The following is a 12663-nucleotide window of genomic DNA, read 5'->3' on the forward strand; positions in this document are numbered from 1 at the left end:
TGTCCAGCTCATGCACAATTTCTCAGATAGTCATACGACTGAAAAGCCACCGAAAGCCGTCTGAAAGCCGTCCTGTGAGACCAACATGGAGGTGGTTTTGTCCCGCGCCATGAGCGGCTCCGTGGCGCATCCCTCCGCTTCTCTTTCCATGAAAAAAAAACTCCTGTAACAGTGGAATGTGCCGAAAAAGTGCTGATGTCCATGTCTTCTGCCATTTTTGTGGAAGTTAGACGACGTCCCGGATCAACATAGCCTTCATGTTGGAAATGATCTGGTTGTTTCAGCGGGGTTTCAGCCTGTCGATCGGCGCTCGGAGTGCGCCGCGCTCTCAGCAGCTGTGGGCGGTCTTTAAACCGGCTGGAGCACTCCTTAATATGTGTAATCCCCATAAAATCGTCCCTGAAAGCCATCTGAATTTTCTGAATGGTGTCCACCTGGAGGTCTCTCAGTTTCTGGAAAAATTTGATGTAGCAAAGCTCCAAATCATTCAGACATTTTATTCGCAATAAAAATCTGATGAGAGGGGTGGACCACTGCTCACACAAAGCCTGCTCACAGGCGAATGACAACCAACAGGCGTGAAAAAACTCACGCATGTGCACGAAGGTTCAAGCTTGCCTGATGCAATCACACGTGATTCAAATCCATATGGTTTTTGCAAAAAATAAAAAGGTCCGATACTTTTCTAACAAACCTTGTATTTCATTGATGTTTGTAAAGGACTGTGGTATGACAAACTATAACTTGGTAGAAAGCTCATGTTTGTAGTTAGCAGTACTAAGATGAGATTGCACATCTTAGATTCTGGCTCACTTTCACACTGAGGTATAGACTGATGTTCAGAGGCAGACCACAATTACATTTACCCATGACATTTTCTCAGGTTTTCATTCATTTTTTCCCCCCACCACTTAGAACACTAAGACAGCATATTTTACAAGTATGGTGCAGGACATCATTGTGCACTTTGATGAACGCTCCCCAAGTTGGATGATGTTGGAGAGACAGTTGGGGATAGATGCCCCACAGATAAGGAGAATGGTGATGGATAAGACAAACTTTCAGCATGTACTGGATACAACAGACACCCTAAGTAGTCAAAATCTTCAGAAAAGGGAACAAGTATGATGATTAAGTGTGGTGTAGGATGTCATTATTCAAGTTAAAGGTAGGGTGACAGCATAATTCATATTTACTGCATATGGTAACTTTTGAACACTGTGTAATGTCCGCTTTTCAGTCAGCTAAAAGAGTAGCTGCCAAAATTGGTTTGCGTGCCATAAGCCTGCTAGTTCTCATTTTGTACACTCTTACCTAGGGACCGCTTTAAAGATGGGAAGGAGATAAGCTCAACTGCATGGTACAGTAGGTTATAGATTGAAAAAAATGGGGGGGGGGGGGGGGGGGGGGGTGCCATCATCCTTGGAAAACTAAAGTAAGTTGGAATTTTAAAAAATGGCTCAGTGCACACGACGTGTTACATTACAAACACTGACAGACAGATGCAGGACATACACATAGTACATACATAGAACAAAAACCAAAGAATGAAGGTACAGAAAGTGAGCTTTTTTCTGTGAGCTGTGGAGGTCCGCTGACAGAGGTGGCCGTGTCCCCCTGTGCCGTGCAGCTGTTCAGATGTCTGTGCTTGCAAGCCACAGCTCAGGAACACCTGTAATGACTTGTAGGATATGACCTCACATAACTGTACTGTGAGGCGCAGACGTTGGCATGCTGACCTCACGTGAAAATAAATTAAAATACATATTGCTACAGCTGACCACGGCGTCAGCACACTGCAACGCTGGTGAATATCGTGCCATGCAGGAAATCACGAGGCGCGTGTCACTGCAGGATTTCCCCACATATCACATGTGCAGTGGATCACTACGCGCTGGACATGACATGCTGGCTGATGTGTTCACGACGCGAGAGCCCGGCTCTTCATGAGCCGGGCACATCAGATAATTAATGTAAAACATAAAAGGGAGAACAGTGATCCACGTCATTTCACGCCTAGGCGGAGGCTAAATCCGCTCTTTATTACAGGAATTAACAAAAGTATTATTGTGGTGTCTTATTAATTTTTTGCTCCGCTGCTGTGTGCGTGTGACTTTCCACGTACATGCACTGCGTTCATGCGCGTGAACAATACCGTCGTCGTGGTATCATGCACGCCTGTCTGACCATGTGTCCCTCCTGACAGCAGGTGGAATGTTTTGTGGTTCCCCATTTCATTTTTGGTTGCCCAATTTCTTATGGTTTCTGTATCTTTTGTGTTATGTGTGAAGGGGCCCTTACATTTCAGAATTTATGATCCAGCAACAGTTAAAGAGGAGCTCACAACACATTCAAAAATAAAAACAATTACATCAGTACTGGCTCACTGCATTACAGAAGAACTAATTTTAGTTCCACATATGGCTACACATATCACTACGGCTTTGTAAAATGTCATTTGAGATGTGTTGCAAAATGATGTTATGCATTATATTTTAAAGAAGCGTTTCATTTGGTGCCACATTCCAGGCGGATATATAAGCTATGGAAGTATGGCACTGGAGGAAAACTCTGCAAATGGATAGAATATTTTCTCAGTGAATGGCAGCCGTGAGTCTGCAACAATGGTATTTATTAATGACTTGCCGAGTGCAATAAAATCTAGCTGTAAAATTTATGCTGACAATACCAAGGAGGATCATCCCGTACTTTTTCTTATCAGTTGGGAGGAACTCCAAGAAGATATAAATAGTCTTATCGCATGGTGTGATGAGCGGTTACTTGGCTTCAACGAGCAAAAATGTTACGTTCTTCACATGGGGGGTACATGTTACAATTATATTATGAAAGAGAAGATGCTGGAGACTGTCACAGAAGAAAAAGATGTTTGCGTCTTGATCTCAAACAATTTGTCTTTCTCTAGGCACATAGCCGTGTCGGTGGCTAAAGGCCCGGTCACACGGCACTTAACGAAGGGCAATGAAGCCCACACGAAACAAGAAATCTGGACTTTTGTTGACATTGTTTAACCAAGCAGCTTTGTTCCTGCAGCTGGCGATTTGTCAGGATTTTTAAACTGTCAAAAAATTTGAAATGCCACTGAAAACCATCAATTTGTCCGTATTTTGTTTTGCTGTAGTTCTTGACAGTTTTTTTATTGTTAGTTTAGTTTTTGTAACGTTAGCGTTTTGTTAGACTTTGTTCGACCAGCAGAATGTTTTCATACAGTGCAGAAGCCGATTTGTGAGCGCTGCTGCTGCGTTCATGTACCATCAGAGCTTACAGGGCAAACTGAGCCTGTTTGCTTGGATTTATTTTTTTTTTTAATCTGGGTTGGGGGGAGGTCAGTTTCACTGGGCTCAGGTACCTTATATAGGCCAGATTTAATCTTTTGTGTGGATACAATGAATTAATTTACCAAAAATAAAATGAAAACCACACTCTTGCCACAAGCAACTGCTGAATTTGAAACAAAAAAGTTGTGCAATTTCCGACGGTACTTGAATGCAGCTGCAGCAATTGTCTCCTCATTCGTCCACCTTTTCTTGATGACTTGTGACTTTTTTACTCCCCCCCTTCTTTCAGGATTCGTTGAATGCCGTGTGACCGGGTCTTGAAGCAAATAGTGTATTGGGCATGATAAAAAGCTCTTTCTCGTATATCGACAAGGAGTACTTCCGTCTTTTATGTAAGAGCTTTGTACACCCTCATCTTGACTATAGTGTTCAGGCTTGGGCATCGTTAAAAAATAAAAAATTATAGGAAAAGATGCAAAGACGTCCTACGAGGACAGACTTGCTGATCTGGGTCTAACCACTTTACATGACAGACGTATCAGAGGTGATTAGACTGAAATGTATAAAATTTTGCACAGCTACGAAAACGTAAACTGAAATTTTCTTTGAAATGAGAAGGTATGCTGGCCTGAGAGGCCATGAGCTGAACCTTGAGGTGAAAAGGTCTAGACTAAATCTTAGAAAAACTTTTTTCTAGTACAAGTAAGAGCAATTGCATTATGGAAGAGTTTACCTAATGCTTAATGCTTTTAAAATGAATTATGATTTGTATTATACTTTTAATAATGGTTCCTATTATTGTTATGTGTCATTACATACATTTTTGTATCCACTTCCGAACAAAAGAAAACAGTTATATATATATATGTGTGTGTGTGTGTGTGTGTGTATTTCAACTATGTTGGAGTTCCTTTGTAAAATAATCATAAATTCACTAATCATTTGTCAACATCCACATTTCAGTATATAAAAACAAGAAGAAGAAAAAAGCCAACATTCTTAAAGTAGACCTGCATTGAAATAAATGTGGTCAGATTTCAGAAAGAAATAGCTGATATGTATTTATAAAGACCCTTGTGAATGCAGTAAAGTAAATCTGTAAGCCCAAATTTGTAATTCAGCGGAGAAATATTCGTTAAAAACGACAAATTTGCAGCTAAAATTTAGCCCTCCATGAAAACAGTTTGTACATCTGGACCATTTCCATGACGTCGGGGACAAGACGGAACGCTCCCACCTTCAGTCCGATCCCGCATTGAAATTGATTTTATCTGTTAGTAATGTTACTGTTATACACATCCTGGTTTCAACATTCAAAAGTAAGCTGCAATGAATGTGAGATACAGCTCTGCATGCTCAGATCAGCAGCGGCATCAACAGCGGGCGCCGTTCTTCCCCGACGCCTCGCTCTCACTGCCTCCGATGCACTTGCCGAGTGCATGCGCTCGTTAAATTCCACCGCGGGCCATTCACACCCCCGTGTCTGCTGTGCAGCCGCAGACACGGCTCTGTCTATTGAATGGAGATGCAGCCAACTTGGCACAAGTCCAGAGACTACGCTCGCCGTTTTGATGCGGACCGGCTGGTGACACCTGTTGCTCGCAAGGACAGACTTCTTGTGGCATAATCCACAGCGCCGCACGTCTCGGTAATCAGAGCCGCAGAGCTCCATGGCCGCTGAGAGAGGTTTATATCTTTTTAATGACTTGGATTCTTTGCGGGTCTCGCCTCCGTACCCCGCGACGGTAACACCGGAGGCAAAAGACAGTAGATTTTCTTTAGATTTTTTCAATGCGACACCACTCAAACGGGCGTATGAAAAAGTCCCCAAAAATAATTTTCAAGCACAAATAAAAGAAATGTGTACTCACCAAGCGTACTGCAAGACAATATGAAGTTTTAAAAAAGTAGATCCTTCCGTATAAGACAAGAAAAAGGTGCAGATGCAAACTGACGTAAATCCACAAATTACAGTTGGCGTGCGCAATGCATGCTGGGATAGGGTCTTCTCCCTGACGTCTCGGCAGCGTCCCGGATGTGATGACAGTTTTGCGGAGGGCTAAATTTTAGCTGTAAATTTCTCATTTTTAAATGAAGACTTCTCCGTTGAATGACAGATGTGGGCTTGCAGATTTACTTTACTACATTCAGAAGGATCTTATGTGTAAATATAAGTCATTTTTTGGTCCAAAGATCTGACTGCATTGATTTCAATGCAGGTCTACTTTAACAATGGATGGATGGGGTACTTGCAATAACCCTCTCTTTGTCTAGTCTGTCACTGATGAAAATGCCTATTGTTCTAATGTTAATAAGGAAAGAGTTTCTGGGAAGCATGTGTCTAGGTTGGGGGTCACTAATCACGAGGGAAAAAAAACAAATTATGTCCAATCTTACAGGTCATTGGTTATGATAAGACCAGCAGTGCCATGATCACTTTCAGATTGGAGTTGGTCTACAGACCAACAGGTTTTCTCTCAAGGTCCGAGTTCCAACTAAATGTTCTTCTTACTAGTGCGGGTTTTACCACCCTCACTACAAAAAAAGGAAAAAAAAAAAAAAAAAAAAAAAGGTCACAAGATGAGTAAAAACCCTGAACCAAGATTTCTAATCATGTGTTTTGAGTTATTGAGACAACGCTTAAGCAAGACTTTTTCCTCACCACATTATACAGTCATTCAAATTTGTTGTATTGATGATCACATGTATTGATTTACTTATTTCCATCTTACAGAAGCATCAATAACCACAATCAGTCTCTTCACACAAGTCCTTTTCCTGGCTCATGCTTATTATAAACAAGATTTTCACATTCTAAAAAGGTTTCACAAATTCTGAAGTATGCATGGGACAGTTGTCAACATGGCCCTCCACTTCATCCTCCAGCATCTGGACTCCCCAGTAATCTATGCCAGGATTCTGTTTGTGGACTTCAGCTTTGCTTTCAACATGATCGTCCTGGCCCTGATACAGGACAAGCTTTCTCAGCTTGGCGTGCCAAACTTCACCTGCAGATGGATCACTGACGCCTGTCCAACAGGAGGCAGCATGTGAAGCTGGGAGGGCACGTTTCCAACACATGGTCCATCAGTACCGGATCAGAATCGTCTTTATTGTCATTGTAATTTGCATTACAACGAGATTTGAGTGCAACTTCAAAAAGGTGCTTTCCGTGGTGCAAGTAATTTTTAGCCAAATAAAAGACAGTGAAATTTAATGGTAAATTATTCAGCGTATATGTACAACTAATATAAACATAAGGTAAAATAAAATAAAACAAAATGTGGACCAAGTAAAATGTAAAATGAGAATTATACACAACTATGAAATCACACTGCATGGGCAAACTGCACATGGTTTACAGATATTGCACAAGAAACTTGAAAGGTGTGGATTAGAGTGATTTGTTATTGTTCAGTGCAATGATCACTCTGGGGAGAAAGCTGTCCCCGAGTCTGTCTGTCCTAGTTTTGATTGACCTATACTGTCGGCCGGAGGGTAGTAGGTCAAACAGGTGGTTGCTGGGGTGGGATGTGACTTTGGTGATGCTGGTGAGGTAGCGAGAGCTGGCAATGTCCCTCAAGGCTGCGTTCTTTCTCCTCTACTCTTCTCCCTGTACACCAACAGCTATACCTCCAGTCACCAGTCTATAAAGCCCCTGAAGTTCACAGACAATACAACCCTCATTGGACTCATCTCTGATGGGGATGAGTCTGCCTACAGATGGGAGATTGATCACCTGGTGTTCTGGTGCTTTCAGAACAACCTGGAGCTCAATACCCTCAAGACAGTGGAGATGGTTATTGACTTTAGAAAGAACCCAGTCCTGGCTACCCCCATCACCCTGTGTGACTCCCCAGGTGCCATCGTAGAATCCTTCCGATACCTGGGGATCACCTTCACCCAGGAACTCAAGTGCCCCCCCGCCTCCACAAAGTACAGACTGGTCATCCCTGCAATGAAAGATACTGTACATCTGCACACCAATCACATGCTTTTGCACAGCCCCATCCCACTACATTATATTTATTTAAACAGTGAACATAGTCTTGCCTATTTTACTCTTTTACTTCTTACAGAATATTTTTTTCATTATTGTTGTTTATGCACCATTAACACCAGATCAAATTCCTTGTATGTGAGAATTTACTTGGCAATAAATTTGATTCTGATGACGATGTCAATTTGAGAGTTGCACTCAAGGTGGAATGGATCTGCCATTCAACAGGTGAGTTATTTGTGATGAAATCAGACATTTTATTGAAATATATGGAGAGGTGGGAGTTTGAACAATGTTCAAACATTTTAGGCATAATTTCACCCTGGGCATTCTGACAAGCAGACACTATATTAAACTAGAATGTCTGTCCCCAAAGTTAGAAATGTCTGGCTGTCAAATCCATATACATTTAGACATTGTCACTTTAATTTGAGCATGAGCCATTGATGTTGGACACAAATAATGAATACCAAATAATTTACATGTTCATACGCTTGAGGACTCCGTCCTGCTATATATCCGTAGCATTTCTAGTTGATATGTGAAGACTCTGGGTGCACATGTAGGCACTTATTTTCTCAGCTCTGGCATTGACCATCAAACTTACAACTGGTCTGACTGTTTTAGCAGCTGATACCAGTGCTCTGGCAGCTATGCCAGTGGAACTGTTGTGGGGCACGAGAAGTAATTGTGAAAGTGAATTCACATCATCCTCTGAAGCTTAGAAAATTGTTGACAAAAAAGGTTATCTAACAGGGTTATAATTGTGCAAATAAACAGGATAACAAAATAAAGACACAGATGTTTCATTGTGTGGACCAAGATTTGCAAACCTTTCTACACTGAAGTCACTGTCAAACATAAGCAAGGTGGAAAAAACCCCCCCAAAAAAACACGATGACTCCCATCCTGACCTTTCACAATAAAAGCCAGGCCGACACAGGTTATTATATGGAAAGCATGTCCAAAAAGTAAAATAACATTCAACACAAAGTATCTAGTTTCAGCCATCATCAGCATACTCAAAACTGGCAGCAATATCAGATTATAAATATAGTCACAAATACTGATATTGATCAACATGAAACAAAAACAGTGATAATCCCCCCCGTCGCCCAGCTGCAGCTTCAAGTAATGAAGCTTTTGGTGTAGTAATTGGCTGGGAAGTCTCAAAGCATAAATGAGACTTCAACTCACCATCATTACTGTCTGTAAGTGGGTAATGCTGTTGTTGTATAGAGAAAATTCCATCTCAAGTGGTAATACTAACAGTGTATACACTTCAGTGGTTTTACAAGTACACAATGTATATTTTTTCCCTTTGTCCAAAGGAGGCACATCCCTAAGATTCCCACAGAAAGTCAACCAAGAAGTTTCACTGTCATGAGATTTAAAGATGAGAATTACAATGGCATCATCTGGATAGTCAAGCTCTGTGTTTACGATGAAGAGAAAAAGTACTTGACCACTTTAAAAACTACAAATGTACACTCGTCTGATTTAGACAAGGTAATGAGTACCCCACTGTCTGAACAGCTTTTCTATTTATCACACACAACTGGACGAGCATTAGCATTGAACCCAGCAATGATTTAACCTGTAATGTTTTACAAATTATTTGTGAAGTGGCTATTGACACGGTATACCATCACTTTGTAGGCATCCAATAAACCACTATGATCATACTGCATCAAATAAGATCAGTAAGACAAAGACAGGCATAGTGGCATCCAAGCTGTACAAGAGGCAACTGACAAATTTCAAGCTCAAAATGTATTTGCCCTATTGATGTATCCCATAATCTGTTGCGCACCAGAGAGTCGCTGCAGTCAAACAACATAGAGAATCCACATGATGACAATTGTAAATGAATATTATACTACACAAATGTATTTTTTGTGCTTTTCGTCACATTAATAAGAGACTACATGCATGATACCCCGAAAACTTGCTAAAACAATTTTAACAAATAATCCGTGTCTGCTACGTTTAATCTGCATAGAATTTAATAAACGCTAACCAAATTTCAGACATACGAGGTCTGTCAATAAAGTAACGGTCCTTTTTATTTTTTTCAAAAACTATATGGATTTCATTCATATGTTTTTACGTCAGACATGCTTGAACCCTCGTGCGCATGCGTGAGTTTTCCACGCCTGTCGGTGACGTCATTCGCCTGTGAGCACTCCTTGTGGGAGGAGTCGTCCAGCCCCTCGTCGGAATTCCTTTGTCTGAGAAGTTGCTGAGAGACTGGCGCGTTGTTTGATCAAAATTTTTTCTAAACCTGTGAGACACATCGAAGTGGACACGGTTCGAAAAATTAAGCTGGTTTTCAGTGAAAATTTTAACGTCTGATGAGAGATTTTGAGGTGATACTGTCGCTTTAAGGACTTTTCACGGTGCGAGACGTCGCTCAGCGCTCTCAGGCGGCGTCATCAGCCTGTTCAAGCTGAAAACCTCCACATTTCAGGCTCTATTGATCCAGGACGTCGTGAGAGAACAGAGAAGTTTCAGAAGAAGTCGGTTTCAGCATTTTATCCAGATATTCCACTGTTAAAGGAGATTTTTTTAATGAAAGACGTGCGGACGGGTCCGCGCGTCGGGACGCAGCCGCCGCGACGCTCCGCCACAGGAAAAACACCTCTGTTGAAAGCCTTAAGGACAAGTTGGAACATGTCCTGCCTGTTAAACAATTTCTCATATACTCACTCCACTGAAAGCCATCAAAAGCCGCCTGGATTTTACAAATGGTTATCAACACAGAGGTGTTTTTCCTGTGCCGCCGCACCGCGTCGGCTGCGTCCTGACGTGCGGATCCGTCCGCACGTCTTTCATTAAAAAAATCTCCTTTAACAGTGGAATATCCGGATAAAATGCTGAAACCGACTTCTTCTGAAACTTCTCTGTTCTCTCACGACGTCCTGGATCAATAGAGCCTGAAATGTGGAGGTTTTCAGCTTGAACAGGCTGATGACACCGCCTGAGAGCGCTGCGCGACGTCTCGCACCGTGAAACGTCCTTAAAGTGACAGAATCACCTCAAAATCTCTCATCAGCTGTTAAAATTTTCACTGAAGACCAGCTTAATTTTTCGAACCATGTCCACTTCGATGTGTCTCACAGGTTTAGAAAAAATTTTGATCAAACAAAGCGCCAGTCTCTCAGCAACTTCTCAGACAAAGGAATTCCGACGAGGGGCTGGACGACTCCTCCCACAAGGAGTGCTCACAGGCGAATGACGTCACCGACAGGCGTGGAAAAACTCACGCATGCGCACGAGGGTTCAAGCATGTCTGACGTAAAAACATATGAATGAAATCCATATAGTTGAAAAAAATAAAAAGGACCGTTACTTTATTGACAGCCCTCGTATTATATATATTAGTCTGGAACAAAGAGGACAAACAGTGTTGTAAAGAACAATAATCAAGACGTTAAAGAGCAAAATTCACTTTCCCCAGAACGACATGATCAGGAAGCGAGCGTAGCTCACAGCAGCTCCCATTGAAAATAACGGAGAAACAACCTGTGATTCTCACGTTTACATAAAACAAACACAATAACGTGTATATACCCAGATAATATATTCCTAAGAGTTTTAGGCACAATATAAAAATAGTTTTATGTTGCAATGTTAATGGTGTTGTTCGTGTGCAGTGGTTAAAGTGCAGTGATTAGAGCGTCTAAATGCAGTTCTCAATGTTACTGAGATCTCACAGCGCGGCGACCTCTCCGAAGTTTTGCAGGATTTAAAACGTCAATAGGGCGAATAGGGTTAAAGTTAAGTTTATGAACCATGACATTGGGTACCTAAAATAACAATGACTAGCACTTCACAATTTGCGTACGGTACCAGTATCAATAGCAACAGCCAATTATTTTTACATAGCAAGTCCCTTCGGCTGCTCCCTTGTTTTCACTCAGCAGATCCAAGGTGGACCTGCATGTTGATTTGGCACAAGTTTTACACCGGATGCCGTTCCTGATGCAACTCCGCATTGTATGGAGAAAAACCCATTATTTTTCAAAGCACAACATAACCTCTTCAATGTCTTGCACAAACAATCCAAAGATGTGCATTTCACAGAAAAAAACCCCACAGCAAAACCTCCCATTGTTTTAAGCAGCAGAAAGCAATGAGTGATCAATTATCTAATGACTATAATAGAATCATCATGTCAGCTCTGTTGCTGCAGTCATGTCACACGAACTCATCAGCAACACACATACAATAAAAAAAGACTATTCAATACATAATACGTTAAATACACCTCGATAAAACCACCCATTCGATATGGTTAACGAGTTGCCAGCTGTAAACCAAACCTTTGACAGCTGCCAGCGTCCACAAACTCCTTACAAACGGGTTAATAACCATCACCACGGACCTCTAACCGCTAAAGATAAACCACAAAGGCTTTTTTTTGGCTAAAGCTAGCGCTGCGCCCTGAACGTAGCAGATTTTAACGTGAAAATCTTCATAAATCACAGAATACTTTGCTCATTTTCACTCCAATCCTCGTTTTCAATCTATTAGCTTCAACATCATCTATCACTACAAACGGGACGTGCCAATGACACGACTAAACATCGTTAGCTTAGGTCATACCGTTCAAACACACCTCCACGCTCCCAGTCCGGCCACCTTATTTCAATTACTTAATCTTACCGCAGACGGCGTCTTTTAACGGCGCTGTCATTAAGTTTAAACTCTTCGAAAAGCTAAAGTTAAAGCTGTAGTGCTGCAGCTAGATAGCTAGCTTAGTTAACTTTGTTCCTCCCTTCGTGCTGAAGCTTCCGCATAGTGCACACAAGCTATTCTTTATCAGCGGCGTCCATCAGAAGACTAATAAAATAAAAAAAAAGTCACCCAAACTCAAAGGTATATTTCACACACAATCTCCACTGCTGTATATATTACATAAAATGTAAATACACCATATTACAGACTTAAAACGTGCCAACCCCCTTTATGTGTGGAGATGATTAATCCACGCACAGGGCAGAAAACGTTACCTTATTAGGTAACCTAGTCTACACCAGAGTTTACTTTTATCCAAATTCACAACAAATTCGATTAGAGAGAACTTACTTTGTGAGTACTCTGTAGTGTGAAGCGTCCTTTTACTTCCCCCCTTTCTCCCTTTGTTCCTTTATGACTAAGCTGAGTTTGTCTCTGATGCTAACTTCTTCTTCTGCCCATTGGACCCTCCCCCTGTGTTCTTCTGTGTGCAAAAGGAATGAAACCCTCCTTCCAAACAAGTTCTTTCTCGTTTGACTTTGGCTGTAGACTTGTAGATCGCTATATAACCCCCCCTTCTAACTATGTAATGTGTGTGTGTGTGTGTGTTCATAAACTGTCCAGTCA

General features: G+C 41.6%; 1 protein-coding gene across 1 annotated transcript in view; it reads right to left on the reverse strand.

Moving 5' to 3' along the window:
• The window catches only part of zyx (zyxin), a 43675-nt gene extending 31477 nt beyond the window's left edge, over positions 1 to 12198 (reverse strand). Inside the window, 1 exon segment of the mRNA XM_034174535.1 lies at positions 11965 to 12198. The gene's annotated coding sequence lies outside the window, so the exon portion shown is untranslated.
• Between the last annotated feature and the right edge of the window lie 465 nt (positions 12199 to 12663).

The sequence above is a fragment of the Thalassophryne amazonica genome, chromosome 7 (genome assembly GCF_902500255.1).
Source record: "Thalassophryne amazonica chromosome 7, fThaAma1.1, whole genome shotgun sequence".
In the NCBI taxonomy this organism is placed as follows: Eukaryota; Metazoa; Chordata; class Actinopteri; order Batrachoidiformes; family Batrachoididae; genus Thalassophryne; species Thalassophryne amazonica.